The sequence below is a fragment of the Pleuronectes platessa genome, chromosome 8 (genome assembly GCF_947347685.1).
Source record: "Pleuronectes platessa chromosome 8, fPlePla1.1, whole genome shotgun sequence".
In the NCBI taxonomy this organism is placed as follows: domain Eukaryota; kingdom Metazoa; phylum Chordata; class Actinopteri; order Pleuronectiformes; family Pleuronectidae; genus Pleuronectes; species Pleuronectes platessa.
The window spans coordinates 21406456-21414602 of record NC_070633.1 but is presented as its reverse complement, the minus strand read 5'-3'; positions in this window follow the sequence as shown (position 1 = coordinate 21414602).

Below are 8147 nucleotides of genomic sequence, written 5' to 3'. Positions count from 1 at the left end.
GTCTGCCGGGAGCAGCAGGGTGTCTCTAAAATGTTAAATTGCATCAGCTAGTTCAAAAGTTAAATATATTCACGAAACAATCGTACAAAACCAACAGAGACAAAGATTAAATCCTCATATTAAAGGTTCAGTGTGTCTAATTTAGTGACATCTAGTGGTGAAGTTGCATGTGGCAGCTGAATGCCCCTCACCTCACCGTCCCCTTCCAAACATGAAAGAGAATTATTATTTTAATTATTAATTATTTTATGAACCCTGGAAAATCTAGCAAGTGTTTCTATATTATATTAATATAATAATTCTTCCTTTAAACATCCAAACCTGGTGTATTAAGGAAAAGAGGGTACAAATTCAGAATTCAATCATAAAGAGAAATAATATTTGCTGGCCACAGAAAGTATTCGTAATCTGTGATATCTGCCAAACGGGCTATAGGGGCTTGGTTGGTCATTGTTACTCAGCACTGATTTAGTAGGTGCCCAAACTTTTCACTCCTAATCTTCACTTGGAACTTCATGTTTCTAAGATAATGATGTTCTTCTTTTTTTATCAGTGTGAATAACCGTCTTTTCTTGCTTCTTCTTTCCTCAGAGTGTTGCATCAGTTCAGATATTGGAGAAACACCGAATTTTTGGTTGCTGTTTCATCACCAGCGTCTACTATTACTGCCCTTGTGCCATCACAGATACGTCTGAACTGTATTAGCCTCTTGTAATAGCTGGAGGAAGGTCGTTTTGATAAAATATTCATAGCCAGTGTGCATTCAAGTTCAGGTAACAGTTGGATACTCTTGGATTTAGCTTATATTTGAGGGGACAAGAATCCACGATTAAGTATCAGACTATTTGTTTCTGTTGAGCTCAGATCTGTGTGTGTCTCCAAAACTTGCAGGCGCCAAATTATTTATGTTTGTTGGGATTTCAAGTGAGTGCAAGTAAAACAAATAAAAACACCTTGAATGTCTGTCGCGAGCATTAGATGAGATGTTTTCACCTGCTTCAACCTTAAGTGCGATCTCCTTCTTCCAGTATAAGTGAGCATAAATAGGAGAGGAGCCATTATTCCATTTTAAGCTGCGTGCCCAGTCAAAAGTGATGAAGTGAATTATGTTCAATTAAAAAAAGTAGTTATAGCATAATGTCCCAGTGTTCGTGTGATGAAAGGGGGAGAAAAGAGACTGCATTCACATAATTCTTTGAATTAGGGTTTTCAGAAAGTAAAGGTCCTTTCTAATTTTAATTTAATAAGATGCATTTATTCTTCCCAAACACAGTCATGCAAAGGCACACTCATGCAGGTAGGGAAATTTAATCTCTACTTTTGACCCATCTGGTGCAGGACACACAGAGCAGTGAGCAGCCATATACGGCGCTAGGGGAGCAGATGTTGGGGGAGTAAGGTGCCTTGCTCAGGGGCACTAGACAGTGGTAGGGAGACTCTTGGATTTTTGGACAGATCAATCCAGGTTCGTCTTTTGTTGTCTCTCCGTGGAGTCGAACCAGAGACCTTCTCTGCCCATAGTCCAAGTTTCTGCCACTAGACCACCAGAATACCTTGTCTGTGGAAGCAAACCATGATAATTAAAACAGTAACTGATGAATAGGAATGTTTTTTTTCCCAATGCAGATAATGAATGTTTGTTTGGTGTTTCTTCCACTTCATGTCCCGAGGTTTTAACAGAAGCGTCTCCCCCATTGACCTTATTCCCCAAAAAAACGTTAAATTGTTGTCTTTAAAAATGTGACTCCATGGTGACTGCAGCACAGACCCTGTTACAGTATGATATTTTATATTTCAGAGGAAATATGACCATTGCTTTGAATCTAAAAAATATAGATTTACACTCCGAGACCACACTGCATTCTCTGGCGGTGTCAGAGAGGGTGTGCCGATGAAACACCACCTGTGGTACTGATCGAGCCGCAGATCAGGGTGGAAGAGTGTGTATAAGCAGCTTTAGGTGTAAGCTCTTTGCCGGACAAATCAAAGTTTCTGCTGATGCTTCCATTCAAAGTCGCTGAGAATCCTTCAACAGATGCTCTCATAAACCGTAGAGAAAAAAAAATTCATGGTGTGCTGCCAAGGGCTGGGCCACAGTCGGAGCCTAAAGCGCAGCGTCCACAGGACAAAAGTGCAGTATCCAGGAATCCATAAGGAAAATAACTTGTTTGGTTATAACACCTCACATGTGTCTCGTTCAGATGTTTCTACGTATTTTACCCCCCTGTCTTTTTGGTAGTTTTTCCTTATTCTAGTTGAGGGTTAAGTTCAGAGGATGTTTCACCTTGTTAAGCCCTATGAGACACATTTTGATTTGTGAATATGGGCTATACTGTATTGATTGATAGGCACCATACATTGGGACCAACAGATTTCACATAAAAATTAAAGGAAAGCTAATTTACGAACTCAAAATTTGTCTTTGAAGGAAACATGCTATGCTTTTTCACATTTTCCATTTCCTCTAGTGGGTTGTATGAGTTGCATTTAAAAGGTCTGCAAAGTTAAAAAGCCCAAGGTCTGAAATAAAGAGAGCTCCTCCCTCCTCCCTTTCAACACTGAAGTTCCTGAAATTGCTCCTCAGTGCTCTGGCTGATTGCTAAATACATAGCGGCTAGTCAGGCACACCCCCCAACAAGGCCAGAACAAATGTAGCAAAACATTCCTCAAAGCTCAGAAGGACGTTCGGATGGCACCTTTTATCTAAAGGGAAGGTTCAGCACACTTTCTTATCAATGAAGCAAAATACTTCGACTACCCGTCCTGCTTCATTTTATTTAAATGCTTTAAAAACATGGCAGTTTGTGGAAATCTCTTTAGAATAAGTTGAGATTAGAATGTTGTTTTTTCATCTTCCGTTGGCACGAACACAGAGAAGCAGCTGCCACATCAGTAAGGAACTTAGGAATCCATTGTGTGCAACCTTCAACCTGGAAACGTTTGAAGCCTGAAGGTGCCCCAGGTAAAGCAGCAACAGAGAACGACATTTACTACATGTGTTGGAAGTGGTTGAACAGAGCGGGCCAGCCGACCAATCAGAGCAGACTGGGCTTTATCGGGAAGGGGGGCCTTAAAGAGACGGAAGTTAAAACCATGAGTTTCAGACAGAGGCTAAAAGGAGGAGCTGCAGCAATGGACAGTATGAGGAAAGTGATGATTTGGAACATGTAAACCTTTTTAAGCAATAACCCAAATTTGTATTATAAATCTGAACATGAGCATCATGTGACATAAGATGTCTCCTACTTCCTTTTCGTTTCTTTGATTCTTTGATACTGAGGTGGTGGAGTGATCAGACAGGTCAAATAAGGTCGAATTTAAACCTAGTTGTTTGTTCCCCCTCGTGTGTTTACCCTTGAATTCTGCAGTAGCAGACATCTCAGCTTCATCAACAGAGCCAGCCTCGTAAATCCATCTCTGCCACTGCTGTTTGCTGCTCCTCCACGTCTCGCTTACGTCACTTTACCTCCAGGGACCTGACTCAACCTCCGACTTTAACTTCACCTATTAAAAACAGACCCATTTAAAGGGTTTGTCACTTCGACAATATCCCAATCGAAAGCTGCAGTATTACTTCGGCATTTGCAACATTTTCCAGCTGCTAAAGGCTGAATTATTCTTCTGTGTACTGGCTGCATCCAGTTTTAGAGGAAATTCAAGACGCTGAAGGACTAAATGAATAACACCGCTTGATTCTAATATGCTGTAATTCAGCCAATGTGCTTGTTAATATGTATTTACTGCCCAGGACAGAAAGCCATTTGGAGATGAGGGGGGTTAATTTTTGTAAAAGGCCAATTTTCAATACAACCTCTGCAGATCCCTGCAGCGACTGAGCAATAGTTGCTTAGGAACCACTCCCCTCTTCCCGTGGTGCCCCTTTGCAGGAGCTCTCTGAACAGCCGCTATTTATTCTGCTTTCCCTAAACCCTGCAGGCTTTAATGTTCTGTTCACCTTGTACTATTTTCATTCTTTTGTTTCTGGGAGATTGTTAGCATCATTTAGCTAGCAGTTGTTTACTTGCGCTTGAGATCCAGATGGGTCCTCTGCAGGGGATTAAGAATACAGGTTGCAATACATGTGCGTAATCCAATTAATGCATGTTGTCAGATCATGTGTGCACACTCGGTGCATGTGTTATCGCACTGTGGAGCCTTTTGTTCAAAACGAATGACAACAGACTGCCAACAAGCTGTGTAATACCAAGTTAGATCTGAGATAAATCTCATTAGCCAGTACTGCATATTGCTTTAATGCAACGTGTTAGATCACGGTTCGACACGTGTTAGCTTCTACACAGAAGCATGACCTGGGCTTAACGGTTATATATTAATGGTAAATGGTCTCTTTTTATTTGGCGCTGTTCTATTCTTGATTACAATTCAAAGCGCTTTAAATTACAGTTTTTATCACAGCAGAGGTTTTTCTCTTCAAACCATTTCATCTTTGTTCTCTTCAGTAGCTCAGTGCTCACTTTCCCCTTTTGTGCCAGTTGTGTCACATTGGTTTATGGCTCTGACCACATCTCACACGTGTGAGAGTTTAAAGCGGACAAAAGCTGCTGCACTTCCAATGACTGCATGAAGCTTTTAAAGTTACTAACTCAGGTGTCTGGATTGTTTCTTATAACGTATTGCTCTTAGTCTACATAAAATAAATTCACGACAAACCGTCAATTGAATTCAAATTTCTACAGTCTGGAAATTGTGATGTTAACCTGCAATGTAAACATGGTACAGTCGCTGTTGCAGTAAAACATGTAAACGTTTCATTAACAACAGTGAGGGAGTTTATCACTTGGTTGTCAAAGAAATAACCAGTCAGTGCTGAGTTTACCGCAGCACAGTGACAAAAACTCTGTATTTACACATCCTGCACGAACACTTCAATATTATCATTTATTTGTCAAATATAGGTCCAATATTTACTCCACCTTTAGCTCTAGGTTTTGGTCTCCTCCTGCTCCTGGGAAGAGAAACCCTCACTGATATGCTGTTGCAGAGTCAGGGATATAAGTCACTATCAAAGACCTTTTTAACATTCCACATACAGAAGTCATTCCATCCACTGTTATTCTAAAATATTAATTATAAGCGCTTTAAGGATTTGCACCGCTGTTAATCTGAGGGAAATCCATTACAACGAATCTTGCAATAGGTTGTAATTGCTATAGTGATCTTCCCCAAGTTCAAGTGCAAAACTACTGGAGTTAAATTCCTATGGAAAGTCAGCTTCAGCATTGGAAAAAGCTACTTTGAGAACGACCCACGAGCGGTTCACTTTGACTGATCTCGTATCGATCGCTGCTGAAGGGATTCATTCTGTTTCTATAATTTTATTCCCAGACGGATGCAGATGAAGCAGCGACATTCATAATTAATGGCTCCATGCAATGAATGAATCATCGCTATTGATAGTAATTAATATATGAATATTTAATGAGTGACAAGAAAAGGTTCTCGCACAGCAACAAGCAGGGGGAAGGTTTTAAAGCAAGTTTTAGAGGGTTCAACTTGTACTTCATGTAAATTATTAATAACTAGTTAGATTGATTACTCTTTTGTTATGAATAAGTATCAATATTTCCTAATGTAATGAGTCTAGGTCGTATATGAGCGTAGGTCATTAGTTTGAGCTTTTTTCATCACCTGTAATTAGGACGCTGTCTCACGCTAATTTATCAAACTGCGGTAAATGAGTGTTTGTTTTTACAGCATTAAATCTGTAATGTCAGATTTGACTAAATAAACTTGTCGAAGTGAAAGATTATGATTTGATATTGTCTCACAGACTAATTCAACTTTTCGGTGTAATTTCTGAGTCTTTACAAGAGGCACTTGTTTGTGTTTGTTGAACAAGACACTGAGCAGAATAACAATCAGTAAGACATTGTTTGTCATGTCACTTCCTGCACACAGAATATCCTCAATCTTCTCTTTTATACCAACAAATGTGCATTGGGGTTTAATTATCATTCATCGTGAGTGACTGCCTACATTTTTAATGACCAGCTATGAGCTCAGAAGATGAAATATTGCGGGGACTTATTCAGTATAAATACATTACAGGTATTCTCAGTCAATAATAAATCATTAAGTAATGGATCACAGTGCTACAGCTGTCCACGAACAACAGAAACTAATGGGATAAGGATGCAGCACGACTGTGAGCAAAGATTCCAGCACTGACTGTGCCCATAATAACTGCAAAGAATAATAAGAGCATAATGAGTGAAGCATATCTTCTGCCCTATATAGAGAATTTCTTCTCCCTCTTCACCAAACAAAGCGTCTGGGGCTGGTGGCTAATCACTGCCCTTTACCTGTTGTCATTCATCTACAGGAGTCAATTGGTCTGCTTCTGCTGGGTGCAGAGGTAATTACGATTTGGCTACGACTGGTGTTTGGCTCTATTGTCTGACTCTCTTGCACACGCGCTGGGAAACCGGGGACTTGAGGCTCAAAGCTCATTCGGGGAAAGTTCCACTCGGACTACACCACCCGATGTTTCTCCAGAGAGTTCCGCCGCTAACTAAACAAAGCTCAGCCGAGATGAGTCCTGATCGTCCTGGTGAAAAAAAAGTACCTGTGCCTATTTTTATCTTCCATTCAGACTTGCTTTATTTGGCGAAATACCATTATCAATGCGGGGGAAAGATATTTTCTCTTTTCGCTGCTCCTGCTCCATTTATGGCTGATTGAAAAAGTTGCAAAGCAAGAAGAACAATTTCACAATATTGCTGTCTAGATAATTTTCACAGATCTGCTTCTCCTCAAACTCGGAATTGTATTAATATTTAATCGCATTATAAATTGGATGAGGAATACAATTATGTAAGTAAATACACCTGTTCCATCAAGCAAGAAATTGAGAAAATCCCCCCGGCAAGTAGCTTTACTCTCAAGGTGAGATTTGGGAAATGAATGTATAAACTTGGGGAAGATTTGCAGCGCCATAATCCAAATTCCTATTCATCTGCTCCCCAGTACTCCTTGGAGATGGTGCATACTTATCCCTAAAACTACTGTTTACAGTCCCCTCCTCTACCATCAGGCACAGACAGCTGGAACCAGTGCGAGAGTGCAGCTAAATTTACATGTACAATGAAATAACCCCATTTTCTGAGAGATGAGCGTCTGGATTAATTGATCTATTGTTAAAATCCAATGCATTTGGATCAATGTGTTATTTTTCTTACCTGCGGGCGACCAAAGCGATCAATCTCCTGATGTAGACAAATTACAACAAATTGGTGAGGCATAAAGCATGAATAATGTGTGTATGTGACTTTTTATTTTATTTAAAAGTACCTAAGCATCATTATTAACGATAAATACTGTGTGACGCTGATCTGAAGTCACTGTATGTTCTGACAAGCGGTAAGAGCAGCAGCTGTGAGTGCTGCTTCTTTCGCTGGGCCTCACTCAGTATTTTGCGCTCAGGAATTTGCAGCAGTATATCAACAGTATGTGTCAGGACTTCGCCACAGTCTGCTGATGAGCCGAGCGGCTCCTGGGAAACGAGGCTGCGTGCACTTCCTGTGCAGGGGTACACTTCCCGCCGTCACCGGAGCATGAGGAGGATCCTGAAAAGATGACGGATGGAGACTCTCAGATCTCTCGTCTAGACCGAGTCGAGATCCGTGACTGCCTCATGATGAGCACGTCGCCGCCTCCGACTCTCTGCTTCCCCCCGGTAATGAAAGACTGAGGTGGTGTAGCTGCATCGAGGCAGCAGGCGGATAATCAAATCACACAGGATGGTGTCGCGTTTGACCTGCATGGACCCGGCTCCGGCTCTCAAAAGTGGGATTCAATCTGCTGAGGTGTTTTTTTGTCTGCCTGTGTGACAGTGGGAGGGGGAGAGACAAATAAATTCTCAGTCCTGCTCAATTTTTTCCATTTTTTCTGCATTTCTATCTCTCTGCCACATATTCTTTGTGCATATATTCTTTTGCTTTAGCTGTGACAGTCTCCCTTCATGTGGGAAGGGGCTGCTAATGAATGTGGATGTGGATGTGGGAAACGAGTGGGTTTCCACCACAGCTCCCTCTGTGAGTGACAGAAGCTTGACGAAGCTTTAGAGGCTGGCTTAAGAAAAAAAAAAAAAAAAGAGCAAACAAGGAACAGCTTTTTTCCAGATGGCC